The 23,990-nt window shown below is 46.3% G+C and overlaps 1 long non-coding RNA gene across 4 annotated transcripts in view; it reads left to right on the top strand.

The window, feature by feature from the left end:
- LOC144094044 (uncharacterized) overlaps positions 1–19,279 on the top strand; it is a 100,622-nt gene extending 81,343 nt beyond the window's left edge. Inside the window, exons 6-7 of one of the 4 annotated variants that reach the window (XR_013306385.1) lie at positions 1,710–1,835; positions 9,581–10,116. This is a non-coding gene — a long non-coding RNA (uncharacterized LOC144094044). Of the gene's footprint in view, positions 1–1,709; positions 1,836–9,580; positions 10,117–18,057 lie in introns of those variants that run through there. The other 3 variants (XR_013306382.1, XR_013306389.1, XR_013306384.1) reach the window with 3 other exon arrangements.
- Positions 19,280–23,990: the final 4,711 nt, after the last annotated feature.

Below are 23,990 nucleotides of genomic sequence, written 5' to 3' on the forward strand. Positions count from 1 at the left end.
GAGGGGAACCAGCGATGGGCACTACAATAGCCCACAAGGACCGAACGACCCTCGTTCGAAAGTGTCTCTACTGCGCGGTGTGTATTTTCGGCATGAATGCCTCATGACATGCTTTTCTGCTGCTTATTGAAGGAAGAGAGCGGACCGCAAGTTTTTTGTTGCCAATATATCAAATACCAAGGATCCTGCATGTGCACCTTCGGCAGCGTAATGATCTCCCTGTGCAAACCGTTGTCCTTGCTTTCCATCTCCAGAGCAGCGAACGCAGTCTGGTGCTGCGAGAGCGCTGGCTATATAACGTTCCAGATCAACTGTAAGCTTAGGTACGCCACGAAAATATATCGAAAACTGCGCTCGTCTACTAAGCGCTTTAACTAAAAAAAAACACGAACATACAGTCAGTGATTGTGTATCTCGCTTGCTCCAATCTACTTGCAGTTTCGCTCCTGTACCCTTAGCCGTATTTTCCTATTTGCCTTTACGAATAGCCAACTTTCTTAAATTCAGTGCTTTGTTGGGAATTAAATTGCTTATAAGAAAAAGACGGGTGCATAATATGTAGCATCGACTGTCGTATTTCAGCGCTTAATTGCGAGTGCCGCGCACTCGACAGTGTTCGCTGCAATTACTCGAAATCCAAGCGGATCTTAATGAAGATCGGTTGATTCGCAGACTTCACAGGATATAGGACTCACCGCGTAATTTTGAAGCTCCACATCACAGCAATGAGTCAGCAGCATGACTGAAGGACCCACGTACGCAAAAATAATCTGCAGCACGTTAATCGACCTCTTCATAACTGCGAAAGCGCACACAGCTGTCGTCTTCTTCAGTCGATTAATTCGTCAGGAAAGTACAAAGGAGCCCAACGTTAGCAGAATAATACGAAACATAATTAAATACACATTAAATAAATTTCGCAAAAAAAGCGGGGCTGTGTGTATTGCTTGGAAACTCAGGATGCTCAGGATAATAATTTATTGCGCCTATTTATAAAAGCTTATATGCAGTCGTTCATTAGAGTATACCTAAACAAAAGCGTAGCCATCCACGTAAGCCTCCAAACACAAAAGAATTGTTTGAAATGAAAAGAAGAGTAGATAAATTGTTCATGATGTTCATATCAACATGCTCTGGAAACAACTAGGTGATACAGTTGAGCCTCGTTATAACCAGTTGAGGGGGCCTGGCGGTTACTTTGTTATAGCCATAGTTTAGTTATAGCCCGTGTTGGCAGAGCTTCCAAGGGGAGTCGCTATTCCGTCGTTATATTCATTATTTCTTTACAAACCATTTCGTTATAACAAGGCTCGACTGCATACTAAACGCCATAAAAACGAAAAAAGTGCTCCCGTACGAGATGTGATGCTTGGGTATGTTTGCGGTCATTTTGAACCTGGTTTTCTTTCTGAGCTTTTATGAAAAAGTTCGGGATAATATTTTTCCTGTGCTTCAGGACATCACTGAATTCTCTTAAATAACCCACGTGTGTAATGCATTTAGTTGGCGGAAGCATTTTAATCATTATTTCTTCAGCCCAGACACACGTTCACAGCGTGAAGCGTGAAAGTATTATTATAAATTACAACAATTTGCGCCCCAGCGCCATGAATGAAATAAAGGCTGCTTCATATGTAGCGCGAGGTCGCACTGGCGTGAGCACCACGGCCGACAATCAAGATCACCTGCCTTTCTACTCTATGCTGCAGTGTGATCGCCCTCGTACGAGCAATCTTCCTGCTCCTGAGCACGCGGATTTGCAAACGACATCGAAGATTATCGAGCTGCCTGCACACAAGCTATCCTGGAAAAGCTGTGACCTCAATGCATGCACTGTGAGTCACGACGCTTATAGAGGCTTTGCTCAGAGAGCAGCGATGACGTACGCGCCACGGTCGACAGTCTAACTCGCCTGGCTTTGTACTCTCTGCTGCAGCTTCGAACTTTAAACTTTGTGGGGTACGTCTTCTTCTGTATCTCACAAGCTGCCACGCCTCTCCCGCAGTCTGTGCATTGTTACAACATGACACTGAAACTGCGTGCCTCATGCAGTTATGCCGAATATATGTAAAGAGTTGTTGGCATGCGCGTTTGAAGATCTGAAGAATGAAATCAAGGCAGGCTTTCGAAATTTCCTTTGGACGGGACACGCATCCCGAACGCTAAAAATTTAAGTGCAGCCCGAAATTCATAACGGACAAATACTAAAAAATTCAAGTCGACTTATAAATGTACTTGACTAATATGAGCACCTAAGAAAGGAAAACGCAGCACTGCGATAACGACGTGACTGGCTAACAACTGAGACAATAATGTGTGGGGCAGTGCGAGCAATAATACTCAACAAGTGCTAACATGGATTTAAAAGGCCTAGAGCAGAAGCTGGATGAAATGGTAGTGGCAATGGCCGATGACACATCATGTCTGTCCCAAGAAACCCATTGGTATTCAAGATTGTTGCCCAGTTTGTCCTGGAGAGAAAACATGATAAGGCACTTATCAGAAAGTGACAAGGGCAAAGAATCTATCTTGGGGTAAGCTTGGGTTTAAGTCAAAGACGCCTACGTATATTAATGAACATTTATCTGATCGCGAACATGCGCTTGTGAAAGCATTCGGCAAGAGACGCGATGATAGCTGGAACTTCGTTTGGAATCGCAGTGCCCAGACCTACGCGCGAAAATCAGAAATCTGTCAAGTGCAAAGAATTCAAAACATAGGGTCTAATAATTAATATGAAGAAAGCTACAGTAACGTTAAGTATTCCCAGAAAAGAACAGCAGCGTACGATAACCAATGAGGCATTGCAAGTGCTAAGGGTATATACCTAGTTAGGGCAAGTAGTGGCCACAAATCCAGACCACGAGAGTGAAATGAGCAGGAGAATAAGGATTGAGTAGAGTGCATTTGGCAGGCACTCTCAGAATATCAATAGTAATTTACCAATATCAGTCAACAGGAAAATGTATAGCAGATGCGTCTTAGTGCTAGTCATCTATTGAGCAGAAACGTGGAGGCTAACGAAAATTGTTGAACCTAAAAATTAAGGGCAACGCAGCGAGCTATGCAAAGGAAAATTATAGGTGTAACGTTAAGCAACAGGAAGAGGAAAGAGTAGGCCAGGGAACAAACGCAGGTTAATCATATCGTAGTCGAAATCAAGAGGAAGAAGCTGGCATGGGCAGGGAGGGCATGTAATGCAGGACAACCGTTGGTGCCTTAAGATAATCAAATGTGTTCCAAAAGAGGGTAAGTGTAGTAATAGTTGGGGGCTTCAGTAAGTCAGGTCGCAGATGAGATTAGGGTATCTGCGGGGATTTATGGTAACTAAGTCTGGCACAGGGCAGGGTTAATTGGAGAGATATTGTAGGGGCCTCAGTCCTGTAGTGGATGAGGCTGATGATGATGATTACGAGTGAGAACTTTGAATGCGGCGGATGTGGCTAAAATGTCAACTCCCTGCACCTTGTGAGATACGAAAACGTATCTGTTCCTTTATCCGGTGGCACTGGGCAAGCTCCGTCAAGAATATAGCCGAAGATTTTTCATCGAAGCTACCGATGTGTGAAAAGCAAGGGTGACAAAATAGAGCCACTTCGCGACTCCTATAAATTTTCTTTTGAAGTCCAGTGTTGTTGTAGGGCTAGTTGGTCAGATACTTCACCCCCCCCCCCCAACCCCCCCCCCCCCCCGGCAGGTTTTTTTTTTTTGCGCAAAAAACCTGTCAGGGCGAATGTTCACCGAGGCTTCGTACTGAGGCAAGGCGAACTTCTAGCTTATACCACATTGCTCTAAATCACGGTGTAAGGATATATAGGCGGGCACATGACACGAGAAAAGCACTGGACGCAAGCGGCGAGAAGTACCACCCACGCTCGTTCAAACCGAGCTGGCGATCGCAGCATCTGCCGAGCAGCGTGGAAACTTCGCCAGCAAGGAACTAAACCAAGAACTAATCTTGTTGCCGTAGAAACCGGATACTATCGCGCTGCTCTTGCTCCTTGGCATTTAGCCAACCGGTCACGAATCATCGCAACCACGGCATACACGTGCGATAAACGAATTTTTTATTTTTATTTTTAATGCGGGCAGTAGGCCAGGCGCGCAGTGACGGACGCAAGGGGCGGCGACCCGTTGCGGTGCCAACGGTCGAGTGGAGAAATGAAAGAACGAGTTAAGTTACCGCTTCGTCATCAAGGCGCCGGTGACTGCCTGTTTAACAGGTTTGAATAACGCGCGAAAACTGGCCGCTTGGCGCAGGGTCATCTCGTAGCCCCCGAGGGAAAGTAGGGGATTTTATCTGCCGACTGCAAGGACCACTGCGTCCCCACTTATATCTTACAGTGCACCCTAAACAGACCTAGCCCGAAAAAGTGACTCTTCAGTCCCAGTTCTGAACTCTCGCACAGCTCAAACAGTTCATGCTGTCTGCTGCGGACTATGAAATGTTGACAGCTGAATGTGACCGCGAATGTGACTGTGTTGTACCGTCTCCCAGACGCCAGTTCAGAAAAGTACCTTGATATGCTTGAAAGATTCGTCGATTATGTGTCCGCCAATAAGCATTCCCTGGTTTTAATTGTCGACGAGAATGTTTGCAAGCAAAGCGCTGCTTTCCTCCGAAAAGAGCTTACGCCTTTGGTGCAAATAGTTTTTCCAACTTTATAAATGGCCGAACCCGCCAAAAAAAAACCTTTACGCCTTCCTCTCTTGATATGACCATCCCTAATTTTCAAATTCACGGTGCAAGTACTGGCACACTTCTAACAGGCATAGCCGACCACCGCGAACATTTGCCTTCATTCATGTTTCCATCCCAACAGTTTCCAAGTGCTGTCAGCGTAAATAGGTATATGTTAACCCTTGAGCGCCCTCGAGCTGAAATGTGCACTGCTACATAGGATTGCGCGGTTCCTTGAAAAAGCACGAACGACACGTAGACCACCCAGCTTACTAAAATAAAATCTGCCAGGAATGCATTTGGCTCCAGGCCATCGTAAACGAAAACCTATAAAATCCTGAATAACCCTGGGCACAAAAAAGAGGTGAACGAAAAGCTTGATGTGAAAAACATCAATGCTGTGAAGGTTGAAAATTTTAAAAGTTTTAAATATACCGCAATTTAGGCGTCAACTGAAAGTCGCGAAGTTAAATTCTTACACCAATATTTTTTATTTGATGTTCGGTAAAAATTCGATCACAAAATGATATCAACAAACTTTCGAATGTCATAGCTCCTATTGCTTCAATAACAGGAGCTGGTGTAGTTGTTCGCGGAGGAGACCTTTCGAATTCATTTAAAGCTAACCTCCCGAACGTCTCGAGAACACTTCGCTGTTCCGCCGATGCCTCTGCAGGCTACGCCGTACAAACGCCAACTGGACCTGTCCAGAGCCTCTGTGTCCCGTAAAACAGAAAATGAAGTCGTAGCAGTCTTTATGAATCGGAAATTCAGAAGAGCAGAACACAAAGATGGCTTTCAGATAAAGCCCTTCAAGTACGCCATTGACTTGCCCCCCCATTCAATAACTCACTTTTTAATCCAGCTGAAACTATTAGTACCTGCTCAAATGAAATTTAAAGTTCTGAAGGTATTTTCATTCATAAAGGAAACGATGCATCGAATTTTCGAAATTAAAGGCCTATTTAAATTATATCCGTGTCATCGAAGGGCTTATACGTACCTACATACATAAATACAGAAATTTTATTGCAAGATATGTATATAAAGTGCATAACGTGTTCCCGCAGAAGCACAAGCGCTTATGGGCGGGCCACGGCAGTCACAGCAATGCGCGGTCAATACAAAACGCTGAAATTACACAACTGTCATTCTTATAAAAAACTGTGCTCCAGAACAGTCAGATTTTGGGGCAAGCAATATGTTCTCTCTGGCGAGCAGTTCGGCTTCACACCTAAAGAACTAACGGAAAGTACATTGACTAAGCAACTAGAAAAAAATCACCTTGTCTTTCATATTTATGTTAACTTTTAAGAGGGGTTAAGGGGCGCTCACATTAGCGGGAAAACGCGCAACGCCGGGCGTTTCCCGCGTGCCGCTTCCCGCCCAAGCCGGTTTTTCTCCCGCGGACAGCCTGCTCTGCCGTCCCGCGGAGCGATGGGTTCGGTACCTATTTTTCCCGTGCCGGTGACAGAACAGCCAATGGGCGCCGACCGTGAACCGTGACGTCGGTCCCAGTTCAGTGACCCCGTCGGCGGAGGCGGAGGCTGGCTGCGCGCGTCCGGCCGGCCGGGCACTCGGCGGCTGCTTTGCCAGGGCGACGGGAGGGGAGCTAGCAGGGTGCGCTTTCCAGTCTTCTCTGGTGTCACGTGACTATCCCCTTCTCTTTCTGCTCGTTCGGGTCCTCCCTCAGCGCCTCCTCTCTCCACATTCCAAGACAACCGCAGCGAGAAAACGCGCGTAGTGTGAGCGTCATTCCGAGGAGCTGCGAGGCAGCCTCGACGTTGACGCTGTGCCGGCGCGGGAAGCTTCCCGCTAGTGTGAGCGCGCCTTTAGAGTTAGCTATAATTCGGTATTACAGAAATTCTACCATAAGGTAAATAGAGAAGTTACAGTTTACCCCTCAAGAACCACAGCTAACTCATCGCAAACAAATGCGGCTCATAATGACAAGCAATAGAGTTTAGAACCACTCCTCTCTGGTGTGCCCCAGGGAAACATATTGGGACCTTTATTATTCTTCGTAGCTATCAATGACATACCTACATCGCTTCCCGTTGATCTTTTAAGTTTTGCTGACTAACGAAAATCATTTCAGCTAGCATTCAATACGAGGTATATTTGCAAGGAAATGAATTGCTGGAATATCTTCACCACTCGTGAAATAAAAGCTATCTAAACGTAAATTATTTTAAAAAAAACGAAGACTATACTATTCCGAGCAAAAAAGCCAAACACTCCACAAACTTCAGCCTGACGATAGGTTACAAAGCGATTGAAATGGCGCTCTGCTGACAAAAACCTGTAGACTGCTTCTGTTGCACATGCGTCCTGATTCCTGAAGGCAAGCGAACAAAGAGGAGCGCGGTAATGATGCTCGTTTTGGATTTATTAGACGACGCGCAGACAATCTGGGGACAGTGGTAGCTGTGTATGATTTGTTTTTTTGTTTGTTTGTTTTTTCGAACAACCAACCAGCAACCTAACATGCGCTATAATGCGTCACTTTTGTTTTGTGTATTTACATTGCTTCCGTCTCCTCCTGATCACTAAGTGTTGTAATGCTGCTGCGAAAGCATGTTGTTAGCTCAGACAGATGTACCTTTTTTGCTGTTCTCTGACCAGCTGTCTTGCGAACAGCTGCAGCAATACCTTGCCTTAGCGAGTGGGCGTACAGTGTCTTGCAAGGTGAATTTAAGCAGCTCTTTTTCTGCGAGTCCCTTCACTCCTTTTACTTTGTACCACCAAGGGATAGAAATAAAACAGTCATTCATTCATTCATACACATACATACATACATACATACATACATACATACATACATACATACATACATACATACATACATACATACATACATACATACATACATACAAACATACATACATACATACATACATACATACATACATACATACATACATACATACATACATACATACATACATACATACATACATACATACATACATACATACATACATACATACATACATACATACATACATACATACATACATACATACATATACTGCCCATTATCTAATTCAGCCACATGTTACGCGATACTGACAACGTAAGAGATAAGCATACTTTGGATGTGAGTCTGGGTCAGTTCAAACATATAAATGAAATTCCGCCCTATCTAGAAGAAACTTCCTTCAGAACGTACGTACATACATACTTCAAGATCACTCGTATTCTCTGAAGGAGCAATAACATTATCACTAAAATTAGAGAACTACCCCCATATTCCATGCTTCCAGAAGGTGTAAACAAGCACTACGTGTCATAATTATTATGGAAATATAAAATTAATTACCCCCGAATAACAAGATTTTCGAAAAGTAAGACCTTCTGATCTGGCACTCGAAACTAAAAAATACAGTGTTGAAGGCTTCGAAGGCAAACAGTAGCTGGTATATGTACCAACTGCTCCAGAGTGTTCAATCGCTTAATTTGCCTGATTTTATTCGAGGAATTGCAACTGTACGATGTATTATTTCCTCATGGTTACAACACCCACACAAAGAGTTGTTATAAACGAAAATCAGCATTCCCGGAGGCACTTAGATATTGGTGGCCCTCAAGGAAGCATCCTTGGGGAACAAGTGTTTATATTTGAACTATGGCATGGTATTACTGGTTTAACCTTCCAGAGTTGTACTATGGGAGGCGCCGTAGTGGAGAGCTTCGGATCACCTCATTTATTCCACCTGTGTTTCTTAAATGCGCGCTGACATCGCACAGCCGAAGGGCGTTTTTTTTTTTCATTTTATCTCCGGCGAAATGCGGTCGCAGCGGCCACGATTTCATCCTGCGTCATTGAATTTATTTTCATAAGAATGACATTGTAAATGTTAGCACAAAAAGAAATTATGCATTATACGATAATATAGGGGTAAAACACAATGATTTTTATTTTGAAATACTAGGGACATAGAACTCGCTCGTTGTAGAAATCAATCACGCGGTGAAAAATAAATTTACTTAAAATACACACAGCCTGATTCGAGCCTCACAAAGCTGTTTTCCAGACACAGCCTGAGGCTGCATCGTTGTTCTCAAGACAAGCACCGAAGAGACAAACATTTCACTAAAGAGCCGTAATCAAGTGCTCGGTATTAGATTCCTGGTAGGCGGTGACTGGTGAAAATGAGCTGGTTCATCGCCTAGTCCGAGACTTTGACTGCCGGGCACCTGCCATCCCGTGTTGAAACGGTCTCCAACAAAGTTAGTCAATAATATCACGCTTGTTTGTGCTCTTGTTGGAAACGGCGATGCAGTTAAAACAGTTGGTGCTGATTTCAATAAAACAATATCACCAGGATCCTATTTGAACCAAGTGATTTTGCGTATATGTCGATGCGCGAGCATATAGAAAATATTTCATTCTTTCTGCTGTCTGAAGCTGCGCTGCGCACTATGATTCATAGTTTTATCTTAATTACATTACTGCTACCTCAGGTGGGGAAGACCTGTCCGAATAAATTTAAATCTATCGCGTGATTAAAACATTTTTGTTTTTTAGTGTTTTATATCAACTTTTTTAAAAATAAAAGTAAGAAACGTTCATTACAACCACTCTTGTTCTTATATATGCACAGATGTAGCAGATTTGTCGTTTACGCTTACTCCTATGTTTTTTTGTAGCTCTTCCGAAAGGTTCAACTATGTGTTTTTTGGTACTGGTAGACTTTGTCCCTTGTTGAACTTGCTTTTTTTTAAGTGGCAAACTTTTACAAATTCAGATGTGCAGAGCATAAACCCAATATCCATGCTCTTACTGTCTCAATAATTGCTCTTTTCTTTGAAGGTCCGTCAATCCTGTATTTCTCTCCCCACTGCTTCGTCTCGCAATGGGACCCGAGCGGCGTCTGTTCACGTTTTCGTTTTCAGGTTCCCCATTTCTTCCGAACACGGAAAATGAACTGGAAACCACCGCCGCCAGCGCACCGCTACAGTGCACCTCTAAAAACAAAACATAAAAAGAAACAAAGTGCCCGTGCAAAAAACAGGCCTGCACTTGGCATGCGCTTGTATGGACGGTTTCCGCACTGGCGCTGACGTCAGCCTCGGCGTAGCTGCCGCGCTCGTCTCCTGACAGGCGTTTCCCACCGCGGATGGCGCTGCGGGTGACGAGACCAGCGACGAGGGTCAGCAGGCGCCGAGGTCGGCCCCGTCAACCACCGACCATGCCGGGCTACTCCCCCCTCCCGCACATCGCAAGGGAATACTTGCGAGCAGCGCTGCCGCCTCGGCGTCGTCACAGTTCCCAGCGAGGGTGGTGCGTTAACGAGGTCACATTCGTCCCGTTAAGGTGCCGTCTGCTTAGTGTACGAAACAGCTCGCCGTATTCTTGACCGAAGAAGGCAATACTCACTCCCACCAATAAAGCAAGAGATGTGTTTATTGCGGTGAGACAAAGACGCTGCGTACTTAGTTTCTTCAGCACCATCATCATCGTTTGAGCAGAGTTTGCTTGTTAGAACAGTGTGGGAAAATGAAAATGGTGGCAATAATATCCGACTTTGTGCGTCCGTTCTGCGTGGTGCCTGCGGTTCTGCTCCGGTTTGGTGTCGTCGCAAACAAAGTTTGGTAACGAAGAAACACTGTATGCTAACCATCCATGGCTACTAACCGTGCGTTTTCTTCACTGATTACGATTTGGTGACAATGAAGACGATTCTGAAGCGAACAAGTTATTTTCGTGTATGTAGTAAGTTGCGGCAGAGGAAAAACAATATGCAGGGCGTGATAAGGACAGACAGCCGGACATTTGGAGCATCGGTGCTTCAGCAGTGTATGGCGAATACTTCAGTGCAAATCACAAAAGATTCAAAAAGGCGTGTAAAGAGGCTGCAGTCCTGTCACCGTACGTTGCAGCTGCAAGTGTGCGTCGTCAGACGCGATTCGACTTCGTCAAGATGTTAACAGTTCGACGAAACCATTTTTTTCGTTCCATTCAGAGCTTTCCGGCTAAAAGAACTTCTTGCCGGGTCGAAAAAGTGAAGAAAGAACTGCAACGCATCCGAATAATTGACGACAGAAAAAGGACAGAACTATGGCGCGTTCACGTTTCCTATATTTGCTAAAACGTCGCAATAACCGCGTGCATGGTCGCTGGCTCGGCCAGTACTGATGATGCATGGCGCTTCCTTTTGCTTTTAGTCAAATTATCTGCAGCTTAAGAAACAGAGAGCTCATTTTTCTTCCTTGCTTCCCAAGAATTAAGATTGGCGAACATCATCACTGTTATGGTCATTAGCCCGGCTATGTCCACTGCCGGATGAAAGGTTTTCCCGCTCATCTCCAGTTACTGGAGTCATGCGCCAGCTCGCAGGAAATTTCCTAATCTCATGTCTTCACCAGACTCTCTACCGCCTCCTACGATGTATCCCTTCCCTACACATTAGCCAGAAAGGAGTAAAAAGGTAGTAGGCTGTCTGCTAGCGACCTCTATTTTATAAAAGGGGGTCCACTAGAGGACAGCTTACTTCCTTTTTGACTCCCATAAATGCGTATTCGTGTTTAGAGTGCAGGAATCTACTCTGATCCACATGGTCCATCGTAAACTGTTCTCCGCCTCACGTGTCCCGCACTCATTCCTCCTCTTGAGCTCATCTTAAGGGTATCCTTGACTCGTGTTAGCCCTCTAATCTCCTGTTATCTCTTTCTGTCCCTTAATGTTACTCCTGTGATTTTCTTTTCCATTACTCACTGCACTGTCCTCCATTTGAGTTCAAGACTCTTCATTTGCCTCCAAGTTTAACCCCTCCTGAGTGAGTGGTGACAACCATTATATAATTCCCTTACAGGGATATTGGCAATATGCATGCATGCATTTCAAAACCTGACAGCTTGCGTTTAATGACTCCACTACTTTCTTATTCTGATCGTTCGAAGGGACTGCAGAGGTCCTCATATTGGTTACTATTACCCTTTGTGAAACATCATTCTAAAGGTTATGAGATTGGTCTCCGGATGGCTTTCTCATTTTTATCATTCACTCTATACAGGCAACAATCTCTCGCTTATCTTTCGAAATGATTTCGGGATTAGATGATCAACGCTGCTTTATTATTTATAATGTATATTTCCTTCGAAATTCCCTTTTTTTCTACCTCAGCCATTTTTTGACACCTTCGAAGAAACTTAGTTCAGAGGGGTCATACATGAGGGGCTCTTCACAAAGAGGAAGTAGACCACGGACATCAGTGATGTTACATACATACTGCCACCGAAAATTTCCTTACTTGGGCCAAAAAAAATCATTTAAAGCACATTTTCCCTACATTGTTCTAGAAAATCCCTGCATTTTTCCTGAGGTATCTTACAAAGCTTTATTCATTAATCCTTACAGTCCGTCAGGATGAATGAAGGCCAAAGTGAAGTAATGTCCTACCAGAGTCCTTCAATACTTTTACAAAAGCATTGAAGGACTCTGGTACTACCTGTGGTGCATGTTTGTGTTCTCTATTCCGCGCGTCCAAAACGCAGTTGAAGTAGGGGCGACCGCTGAGAAGGGTTGGCCGCTATCACCGCCTAAAGGTACGTTCTAGCAAAAACACTTGTTATGAGCCTACTTCCAAGCTTCAATCGGAATGCGTTTCTTGATGAAAGCAATAGAAACAAGGACACCATTAACCAGCACGAAGTCGTACCTCCTGCTTGATTTTTACCATTAAAGCTAGTGTCAGTTCAACGTGGCTACCGTATTTGCTCTCAAATTCCTCGATACGCCGTATTGCTTGCAACCATAACTTCGGTAACTCGAAAAAATAATAAAATTAAAGAACATGCATGGTAGACAGCTAAATGTCTTGACAGTTTATGACATTCATCTCCTGGCTTCACTCAACGTTCACAGGCCCATGCGGCCGATGTGCTTCTACTAGCAAGGTCAAGGCCCACTTCAGCTTGCTAGTAGAGGCGGTACATTGTAGGGCCGATTGCCAGACACAGAGGTAATTACACTACAGGCTACCCCCACACTCCACATCTACACACGAAAGGTGGCCACACCCCAGCGGACAGGACCCAGAACCCGCTGCATAACATTCCCACGACGACGACAAGTCCTCTTGTCGAAACGTTGGCAAGCACCCTGAGGATTTCTCTCCCTTGTTCACTTGGCGATTATCAAGAAGCATCTTACCTACCTTGGGTGGCCGCCGGAAGGGACCACAGTCTTTGGTTCTCTGGCAAGCCTCTGAGTTTGTGTTAGCATGTTACGCCAACTATGGGCCAGGTGTGGATTTAAGAGGGGGGTCGGCGCTGCCGCCTGTATCAGCGAGAAACTGTCCAACGAAAAACCGTGAAAAATATCATTTTTGCATAAAGAAATCCCCAGGAAGGCAATGCGGAAACAGGAACCCCTCTCTAAACCCGCCTCCTGCTAGAGTCACCCATAAATCGGCCTTTGCTACGGGCAACTAAACCGTAAACACTGTAAAACCTCCCCGACACCAACAAGTCGACATCGGTATTCCACCGCGCAGCCCGTGTCGTACTGCTAACTTTGGACAGTGAGTTCTCATGCATGGATACCGTTGCGCCTGCGACGGTTTTCCTCGCAGCCACCTCGTATTGCTATTCAGGGCCCTCCCACTGCACGCAACTCTCCGGCCCCCGGGCCCGGTTTCCGCGCAAGAGAAAGACGTGGCTGCAGCGCCAGCGGGCAGCAGCAGCGGCCTCGTCGGCGGCGCATGCGCCACGCCGGGTCGTCTGTCAGTCAACACAGCGGCGCCCCATTGTCTGCGGCGGCTCTTCCTTGTCACTCAGTGCCATGGCGGCCGCATCCGTGCCAGCGGCCCACTTGGCGGAGGCTCGCCCCCGTACTACTACGTGCTTCATCATTATGCGCCCACGGGACGCTGACCGGCCGATGCTGGCAGTGACGTATGGCGCCCGCGGTGCGGGTATATATGGGCAGCCGCCAACGGTGGTGCACTCTGCGCGGTGCCGCCGTGACGATACCCCTTTCCCCCCACCGAGAAGACTCTGCGTCACGAGCGTGCTCGAACACACTGACAACGAGTGCATGCGTGCATATATGTACGTGTGTCGAAGACGCAAGCGTGTACAACACACGCGCGCGCTCGGCAATCAGTCGGCACAGATGACGGGCGGCGATTGGAGTAGATGCACACGATTGGAGGCTGGCTATATGCGTGCAGTTCACAGCGCCCGCCGGACGCCAAATGTGCGCTGCCGGTGCTCGAGGGCAACCTCGCAGGTCGGGTTCCCCGGGTGTAGTCGGCACGCTGTCGGCTCACGACTCGATCGCTCCGTGCCCATGGCTGGGTCGTGCATTCAAACCTTGAGGAAAAACAGCGTGTCAGGATCGCAGTGTCAATTTGTTGAGAGAGCGTAGCTGTGTCCCCGCTTGCCAAAAGGGGAAGTTAAGGTCTATTCAGTTTTGTACCTGAGCGCGACGCAGACCAAGCAAGGCGGTCACACAGTGCATACGATATGTTTCGACACATGGCACAGCGCCGCCTGTTGAAGTATTCGCACTTAAATATCCCTCATTAAAAATGTTTCCATCTTACTCCTACTTACTGCCTAGCACGCTTCTCGGCCGAGAAAGGCAGTGGATTATTTCGTCGCAACGACAAAAATTCTTGTCACGTAATCCATCCGACGCTAAATATACACGACCTCGGACTGCCATCAAGACGCTTCCCGCAACGAGATAATTTCGGAACTTCGCCGCGGAAATTACTCTGCTGTGACGAGATACATTACTGCCATGCGAGAGAAAGCGCTGCAGTTACAGTAATGACTCTGTTGTTACGACATAGCCTGTACCAACAAAAAAAAAAGGTATCTAGCCGCGATGCGGAATAATGTCGTGCTCCATTTTCAGCCTCCTCCATGCTTTTCTTTCTCTTCTCGTTGCGCGCTTTCACTTTCTCGTGTGTTCACAAGCTTCAGCCTCCCATAATTTCTTATGCCTCTCTTCCTTTCATTTCAATTTGCTTCTTTCCATAGCCTAATTTCCTCTATTCATTAGGCAGAAAATTTAATTTCTCCTTCTCGCAACCATTGTAGTTCGCTACCCTTCGCGTTCTGTCGTCATAACCATAAGTTTCAAATAACTATCTTTTGCTATTTAACTATTTAATTCACGTGCAACGTGAATTAAATAGCAGAAGATAATTATAGCAAAAGATACAAGAGTAATAACTTCCACCGTTATATCCAAGCCAACAAGAAATACACACTCTCGCTATCTTCCTGTGACGCCCTGCAGCTCACCCCATCCCCCGCCCCTTTGTTGGGTAATATTCTTTCTTTGCTTATAGACCAATTGTTTAATTGGGGGCTTAATTTCGCTCTCCAGAATTCCGCAGCAGCAATAAGGTTCCGCTTTTGCCTCTTTTCGCTCGATCTCTTCTGCTTGTTCTTGCATGTAGTCTTTGCGAGCAAAAGTTTAAATGATGAGTCTGCTTATAACGAACTTGGCCACAGCAAGCTAAGCGCTATATCGAACAGTCGCACGTTCGTGTGAACTACCACCACAAAATAGGCTCGTTGTAGCGAAGTTCAGGTTGCAGATAACTCTGAGCGTGCCGTATCGGTGGCTGAGTAGTTATGACGCTCGGCTGCTGACCAGAAAGACGCGGGTTCGTTCCCGGCCTCTTTAGTCGAATTTCGATGGAGGCGAAATTCTGGGGGCCCGTGTGCTGTTCGATATCAATGCACGTTAAAAGAACCCCACGTGGTCGAAATTTGCGGATCCCTTCACCACGGCGTCCCTCATAGCCTGAGTTGCTTTTTGACGTTAAACCCCATAAACCTAAGACTAACCTCTTAGCGCGTGCGCAACCTTCAAAGCAAGACTTTCAGTCCTTTCACAGTCCGGCCTCTTTTCAGAGCGTGCTCACTGAATGAGAGCAACCCGCAAATCTTTCACGGTTAATTGAGCAAGAGTGAATATAAATTATGACCTGCACAGCCATCGCACTTCATTGACCCCTTTATCACTTCTGGATCGAGTCATGTGTGATCGCGCGTAAACATGATCAAGTCATCCATCATCAGAAGAGACCTGCTGCGTATTGCTCAATACTTCATGACATAATTCTCAGCAGCATCTACGTTTGACGCGCACTGTTTTCACATGACTTGTAGATTTGCAATCGCACAAGGCGGGCGCTATATCTTGCCCTCGTGGTTCGCCCTCCTATAACTGCAGCTGCAGACAGACACCTTCCCTTCGTCCAGAAGCTGACACTATACCTACACGCCTCAAACCTGTAGGTTTTGCGCAGGTTCCCCGACCCTCTACATAGTCCGGGAATGCCCGAGCGCTTCCTGCTACCACCCATACGCCACTACAAAAGAGCCCTGTAGGAACACTGGCCGCCGGCCCTCCCCTTTCCTAACCACCCTTACTGGTCACCAGCTTCTGCTGGTTCGCCAACCACGGGAGGTCAGAGCCAGCGCTGTGCTTCCAAACTAAGAGGACCACACTCGAAGGCGACACTGTACTGTAATGAAGTATCCTTTCTATCTCGCTGTCGTACGACTTTCGGATTTAGTTTGATCCGCCGTCAAGATGACCACGCAGTGAAGTTCAACGAACTGTTAATGAAAATTTGCTATTTGTTAGCGGCCAAACCGCTGAAAATTCTTTTTCGACGTTTTGAGCAATTCTTGCGTTCCGCACACCCTCGTTCTCCTGTTTTTTAGCTCGCCTGTCCTCCCTATCCTCCTTACTGTCGTTCCCATCTAATATGTCAGCTTATCATCTATTCCTTTCCTTTTTTCATCACACCGCAGTTCCCGAATCGTTTGTCTCATCCTATTAAAAGGATACTATTAAAAAGACCGACAAATGAAATACACATTTCGCCCCCACCAGACACTTTCCGAAGCAAATTGCGGTAACGTCAAAGCAGTATAACGCAGATATCTCGGACGCTAGGGTGCGCCACCATTAACTTCTCCGTGACGATCACGAAGCCCATTTCGGTTCTCATATCAGGAGTTTGAAGCTAGTGGCGTGAAAGAAAAAAAAAAGTCACGGTTTGAAATGCGATTTTCTCAGCAACAAGTGCACTTTTTAGTGACGAACAAATATCAACATACTCCCAAGGAGCCAAGCAATCGATTTCTACTAGAAACAAAAATTACATGGGCGTCAAAGGCGCCTGTCCTCTAAATACTGGGGACAGTGTACTCCAGATTCCGTCTATTTAGGAGACGGTAGACCGTTATTACAATTGTGAAAGCAAGTTCGCGTGTCCGGTTGACTTCGCAAAAGTTGCCCTTGGGGCGCCTAGGAGCAGTAGACAATTAGAGCATACTATACGGTGTCCCGTTCATTCAAAACGCGTCTGCTCGATTCAGTTGGATTGCTTTTACTGCTTCTCTGGCGTTACTCCTGGCAAAAAAAAAAAAGAACGAGGTTTGTAGCAAAGACTCATGAATTCCCGGTTCCTCATGCGCGCCCTAGATCTTAAAAAGTCAAAAGAAATTAGAAATTAGCGTAAGGTTTGGGTGCTTTCAGGGAAAACTTTCGCTGCCGTGCTGACGTCGTATCTTTATGACGACTTGATCGGTCGCTATCCAAATTTGTAGGATCGCTGAGAATGTATATGTGCAGCCATGCTGAATTTTATCGTTTAAGCTTCGAGTTGACACTAAATGACATCAGTACTCGCTTGTGATTCGCACTTACTTGTGGTCGCGTCTAATAGTGTCACGGGGTCATCGCAGTTGGCTTGGCTCGTGAAAATGCCCTCTGCGGCGGCGCCCGCTGTCAGTGTTCCGCCTGTTCTAGCTTATAAATGCTCCGTTATTAGTTGAAGTAGCCTGTTTGCCGTTACAACGCAATAATCAGTCGATACAGGCGAACATCAGTTTGTCCACAGTGTCCCGTTAAACCCCACATACCGTACCACACATTCGATGACCCAGCGTGCCGACGTAGTACGTGGTGCGCGGGTGCGTTCGTAGCCGTCACCGCGGCGCTGAGTGTGGAAGGCCAGACGCGTCCCTTTTGGGGGCCGCCGCGTGTCGCCACCGGCACCCGCGTCGCAACTCCCTGCTTTAGGTAGCGGGCACTCCGTCACGGCGTGCGCGGGGACAGCCCGGCTGCTCGCACAACACTGGTCCCGCTAATGAGCCAATTACCACTGCCCCCCCCGCCTGGCATCCCAGAAACCGGAGGCGACCTGCGCAAAGCTGCGGCTCGAGCGCGTGTTGCCGGCTTAGTGGATCCATTTTTCTTTCTTTTTTATGTCATTCCTCCTTTCTTTTCTTTGTTTCCTCTCATTATGTCTTTCTTTCCGCCTATATTTTTTCCTTTCGTTCAACCTTCCTTTCTCACCTTCTCTCTTTCGTCATTTGTTTCTTCGTTTCAGTTAGTTCTTTGTTTCCACACAAGCGCAACCACCTCATGCGGCCCTAGAGCTTCTCCGTGGAACTCCAGGAGGCGCTGCTCACCATCATCAAGAAGTCGACAGAAGCTACTGGGACCCAACCAACACTTCTGCCTATAAACGTTTATTCATTCATTCATATGAGCCGCCGCAGTGGCAGAGTGGTTACGGCGCTCGGCTGCTGTCCCAAAAGACGCTGGTTCGATCCCGGCCGTGGCGGTCGAATTTCGATGGTGGCGAAATTCTGGAGGCCCATGTACTGTGCGATGTCAGTGCACGTTAAAGAACCCTGGGTGGTCGAAATTTCGGGAGCCCTTCACTACGGCGTCTTTCATAGCCTGAGTCGCCTTGGGACGTTAAACCCCCGCAAACCCAGCCAATCATCCATTGTTTTTCTATTTTTCCTTTTTCAGTCTTCCTTTACTTGCTACTTTTTCTTTCTTTTGTTATCCCTCTGTCCTTAATTTCTTTTTGTTTATTTTTAATTGCCTTCTATGGGTGCTGATCACAGCTGCAGCCTTTCGATGGAATACTAAAAGTGCAAAAACTCCGACCACTGAGATTTCAAGGCGCCTTAAAGAATCCCAGGACGGCTACATTAATTCAGGCCTCTGCAATGCGCAGTCTCTCCTAGCCCACAGACTTGCTTTGCCGTTTTGGAATCTGCTAGCAAATTTATTTTCCTTCCATTCGAACGGAGAAATCTACCGCCGCTCGACAAAACACTCAACAGGTTCACAGGCCTGGAGGGGCCCGCAAAGCCATGCAGTTTGGCCAGAAAGATACGATGGATTATGCCCACAATGCGGACCTCTACCACACAGTCTGGACATGCAGCAAAGCAAACTCGGATACTGAGGAATGAATGAATGAATGAAAAACTTTATTGGTTCCTTTAGGAAGTAGTAGCGGTAGAGGACGAAGTCTTCGTCTTGAAGCTTGGGTCCTCCTTGGCCGTGGGTGGGCCCCTAGTCCAGGGCTCCACTGAGTCGAAAAAGGAGGAGCCTCGAGCGCCGGGAGGCGGTACTGACCAGCTCGGACCCCTTGACCTGAAGAGGGCCTGACGGGCAGCAACCACCCTTGTACTCCTGGACTTCAAAGAACCACCCCGTAAACTGAAGAGATCAATAAAATGCTTCCCTCGCTCTGTCGTTCTTTGTCTCTCCTTTTTCTCTCTTTCATTTCTTGTTCCTTTTTTTTGGTAGTTGTTTCAGTCTTTGCCCGTCACCTGCTTGGTCAACAGCATATATGCATTTCTCTTTTTGTTGTCGCTTCTTATTCTACTATTTTTAAGGGATTTTCATCTGAATAGGGTCCAATTTCACTTGCATTCAAGTGAAAAAGCTTAGACAAAACTAACAACGCGTACTGCTGATCCAGATTTAAAAAAAAAACAAGGAAAGTTCCACAAATGTTCACGACAGAAACAGATGGACAAAATCAACCATTCAAACTGCAAAAATGCATTGTCACCGATAAGAGAAACAGGAGAACAAAGGCAATATTCCAAATAGCAAAAATTCATCGTCGTCTTATGAATGGAGTACCTATAGTGGGCAAGTGTAATCTAAATGCGACTAACCGATTCAAGCGTGCCCTGAGCGTACGCCTTCCTTTTCCATTAAAGAGTAATGGCGTGTACGTAACCGAAGAGGTGTGCCCCAAATTAAGTGACACGAACGGCAATTGTTATATATCAACCAGGCTCATGGACATGACTACATGACATTACATGACTACACGACGTTACATGATACATGACATGATTCCCGAAGGTCCTGAATAATATGGGGTTTAAATATACCGTTAGAATTATCTGCTGAATCCCAAATCCTTCCTGAGTGTGATCCCTAAATATTATAATAAAATCTTCCCTGCCATTCTCTTCCGTTGATGTTGGTGTAATCAGTCTGCTGACAAACGCCCTTAACTGTGCGTCCAAGGTGCCATACACTCATAACCTTAGTGGAAACATTGGCGTTAAATCGCGAGTACAAAGAAATGCGGAGTGCCGTGAGGCGTTTTCTTCGTAAGAGTCACTCATCAGTACCTTGGTGGCCTAACCAGTTCCCAGGAAAAAACAATGAATACTCGGCTTCTCGGCTCAGAAGTTTGCGCAATACTTCGTAATCTAGCATGTTTAGATAACCGCCGTGACCGAGGGTCTCTACGATGAATAATGTCGTCCTACCATTTTCCGCGAAAACTGCTCGCTATCTTTCTGCGTGTCGCTCTCATACTCGCTTTCTGAAAACAACGCGGTATCGGACGCTCCGCAATGAACTTCATCTGAGATATAAAAAGTAGCTTTGTCGAAGAACGGTGCTCTGCTCAAAGGGCGTTTCATCTTCCTCAGTGTTTTGTTCAGTGCTCAGTAACTTATGTCACACTGGTGCGCAATTGAATCGTGACGTAACTATACAGTTTCATGCTTTTTTTTATTGCGACAGTGTGCCTGCTGGCATGTAGATACAACACATTGCACTCTGGAAGATAGTTCAGTAACGGTCGGTGGTGCGGCCCAGAAATCCAGGCTTCTACATACATCCGGCGGTCGGCCTCGCCTTGAACATGAGGACATGACGGCCGTGGACATGTGGGACAATAAACACCGTCGTCAAATAGGAGTGCGTTAACTTTTGGGCAGGGTTAAACGTGGCGGAAAATGCAGTAAAAGACGACGCGTAAAAACAGAGCGCAGTCGTTTGTGAGTGTTTCTCTCTGCCGTGCGTAGTCCTCTCTCAAAGATGGCGCACTACAATTTGAATATGGACAACCAACTGGCCCCCGTTAAAAACATACGAAGTGAAGAAGGGAGGGCTAAGCCTCAGGGTGCTTGCCAGCGTTTTGACGAGGGATCTTGTCTTCGTCTGGCCAAACCATCACTGGTGGGGTTTATATAGGGCCTTCACTTTGGGGAGAGAGGTCCGGTGTGAGGGAGGAGGGTGTGATGTGGGAAGCGTTTAGGGTGGAAAGCATGAACTTGAAAATCTTGTCCGGGCAGGATGGCTGCTAGAGAGGATGGACCGGTTGAACCGCAAAATTGCGATGTAGAAACACGCCAGCTGACGAGAAAGAAATCCGGGGGTGTGGAGCGTGGAGATGTAGTGACCGTGGGCTTTTGCCGAAACGTTGGCAAGAAAACTGAGGCTTTCCTCTCCCTTGTTCTGTTTGTATGTGAGAAATGCTACCCATGGTTGTCTGCCTGCCCTCTCTTCAGCATGGCCCTCTTTAAAGCATTTCCAGCCCTATCGGGCTGTTAATGCACATTGTTATAGGTACAGCGCCGGCATTGTCATCAACAGCATTTCTCGGCGGATTACTTCGGCCTTATCGAATTCTCTTGATATCTCTTAAAGTTTCTGGCATGTTCTTGAAACTTTTCGCATGTCTGTGGAGTACCTTGGATGTCGGAGGAGTTGGAAGGCCAGCTCACCCTGGTCAGCCAGGTGCAGGATATACGGAGCGCTTGATCTGCGCTTTGTATTAAAATTGCTGTCTTTCTCTGTGCTTCATCATGAACTAATCACACGCGCAACCTGTACACATTTCTTATTGTGTAAATAGTTCGCGTATATTACCTCTCCCCCTATCCTCTCTTCCTGTCCCCTCAACTCCTTCATTTCATTGCTCCATTCTGCCTGCTATCCTTTATTTCCGCTGCCCTAGCTCAGGTGCTCCAGTATCGATGGCAGATGCCGGGGCAAGCAAAAATCTTATCCTTCCTTTCTATTATTATTTTAATAAACCACTACTACTAGTACTACTCTCTGTGTCTGTCTTTTTTCACATGTTCGGAAAGAAAGAGCTTACAAGGAAATCGATCGCATGTACAGTAAACCGCCTCACCGACACAGTTAGCTAACTCAACTGACCTACATTCATTTGGCCCACAGGTCCACAGTATGTAGTACTGTCGTGAGCAAAAACAAGAGACCCTCCCCGTGGCCTCCCATCTCGTGTTCCAAACGTTGCCGCTCCGCGGGGGGCGCCGCCTGAGCAAGCACTCCTGATATCAAGACCGACGCATGAGGCCAGTCTCGACACCAGGAGTGCTTCTACAAGTGGCGCCCCCTGCAGAGCGGCAAGGATAGGAACTCGAGATGGGCGGCCACGGGGACGGTCTCTTGTTTTTGCTCACGATTCATGATAGTACTTCCTCGCATACTAGAAACTCCAGTGAAATAGATCTCACTGCTACATGGCCAAGACTGAGTCTATAAGTATCTTCTGTAGTAATTTAAGTCACCCAGGCTTCTCTACAGTTCAGAGATGTGGCCCAGCGCGCGGAAATTTTTTTTCCATTTAGCCGCCATCAAAATGCGGAAATGAAATGAAAGAACTCTCTGTCGTTTTCTAATGGTGGAACTTATCCAGTGCCGCTAATTTTAAAGCGAGACTGAAGAGGATACCATCGAACTTCTGTGCTCGCAAAAAAATTGATTGCATAGCTTTTTCTGGCTGTGCATTCAAAGACACATTTCTTGCTGAGAAAAGTATCAAAGTTTTCCCACCGCTCAATTTAGATTTGTGACGTCCAGTTCGAGAACTCTGTGATCACTCTTAAAACTTCAACGGCGGTAGAGCCTAGCCTCACGCGGGACTGCCGTGACGTCATCGCAGTTTGCTTACGTAAACGGCTGGTGGTAGTGACGTCGTTATTTAATTTTTTGAGCGCCTCTAGCCAAGTTACGTGTTCGGAGAATGTATACCGTCTTTGTCACTACAACGCGGAAATATGATACATACCAAATTCAATTTGCCGGAATAATTCCTTTCATACCCAACAATTGCGAACAGAGCCAATTTTAAAAGGAACAGAGTTCATGACCACAATTTTTTCATATATTGTAAGATTTCAGTACAACCATCAACATAGCCACAGATCTCCCGTCGGCAGGCTTGAATTTTTTTTTTTTTGCTCTTAACGTTTTTGCTATCGTCAAAAAGAGTTCCCCGCTGGTTTTGTATTCCAGTCTGAACTGCTCGATGCGAGCGATGGAAACAATATAAAAGAAAGATTTTGCTACACATCGTAAGAATGGACCACCTTTCATATTACTGTACCAGTATCTTACACTTTTCCCGTTTTCAAAACTTTTTTTTTCCAATAATATTGGACATTAACAAGTACTTTGGGCCCATCGCCATGCCTTTGCAGGGATGCGACGCCGTGATTTTATTATCCTATAAAGAGACAGGATATTGGCTTCAATGACATTGTTTAGGCTTTTTCGGGGCCCAGCAGTGCGAAAAAATTAAGGATGAAAACCAAAGACAGTTAGCAGATGGACAAGCATAGTCCTCTCTGCTCACTCCTCTGTCTTCGTGTAGTTTATTGCACCACTGCGCTTCGAAAAAACGACGAAAGTCTGACTGGCCCGAACTCGAATGATTTGTACTCTATTTCACGCGCTGTTCCAGCATAAAACAGTAGTCAGCCATTCTTATTTTTCAATTTTTTATTTCCTCCTATATCCTTTAATAAATTATCCCGCCTTTTCCAAAATTTCTATCATTAATCGCTCCTCCCGAAACAGAAAGAGAGGGGTGTCGTTTTCGCACGGGGCAAAGAATCGATGTATTTAATCAGAGAACTCGCATGGGAGGTAGTTCGTGTCCAGACCACTCCCGAGTATAAATTCATGCCGTACACTTTTTAATGCATGAGCATTAGAGGGGACATGTCGTACAAAGTCAAGCCCTAAGTGAAGCCCTAGGAGTGAAGCCCTGTCCACCGGATTGTGAGCAATCTGCCCACCGTGATAGTTGGCAGTTAATCTAATTACTGGTCGCGAGAGGTTGCTTGGTAAGAGCAACATCGGTTGCACAAGTCCCACTGGTGGTAGCACCTGCCACCGCAGGGCAGTAGCACATCGCTTAACCGTTACACCACAGCGCCAGGAGGGGTATGA

The sequence above is a fragment of the Amblyomma americanum genome, chromosome 6 (genome assembly GCF_052857255.1).
Source record: "Amblyomma americanum isolate KBUSLIRL-KWMA chromosome 6, ASM5285725v1, whole genome shotgun sequence".
NCBI lineage: Eukaryota > Metazoa > Arthropoda > Arachnida > Ixodida > Ixodidae > Amblyomma > Amblyomma americanum.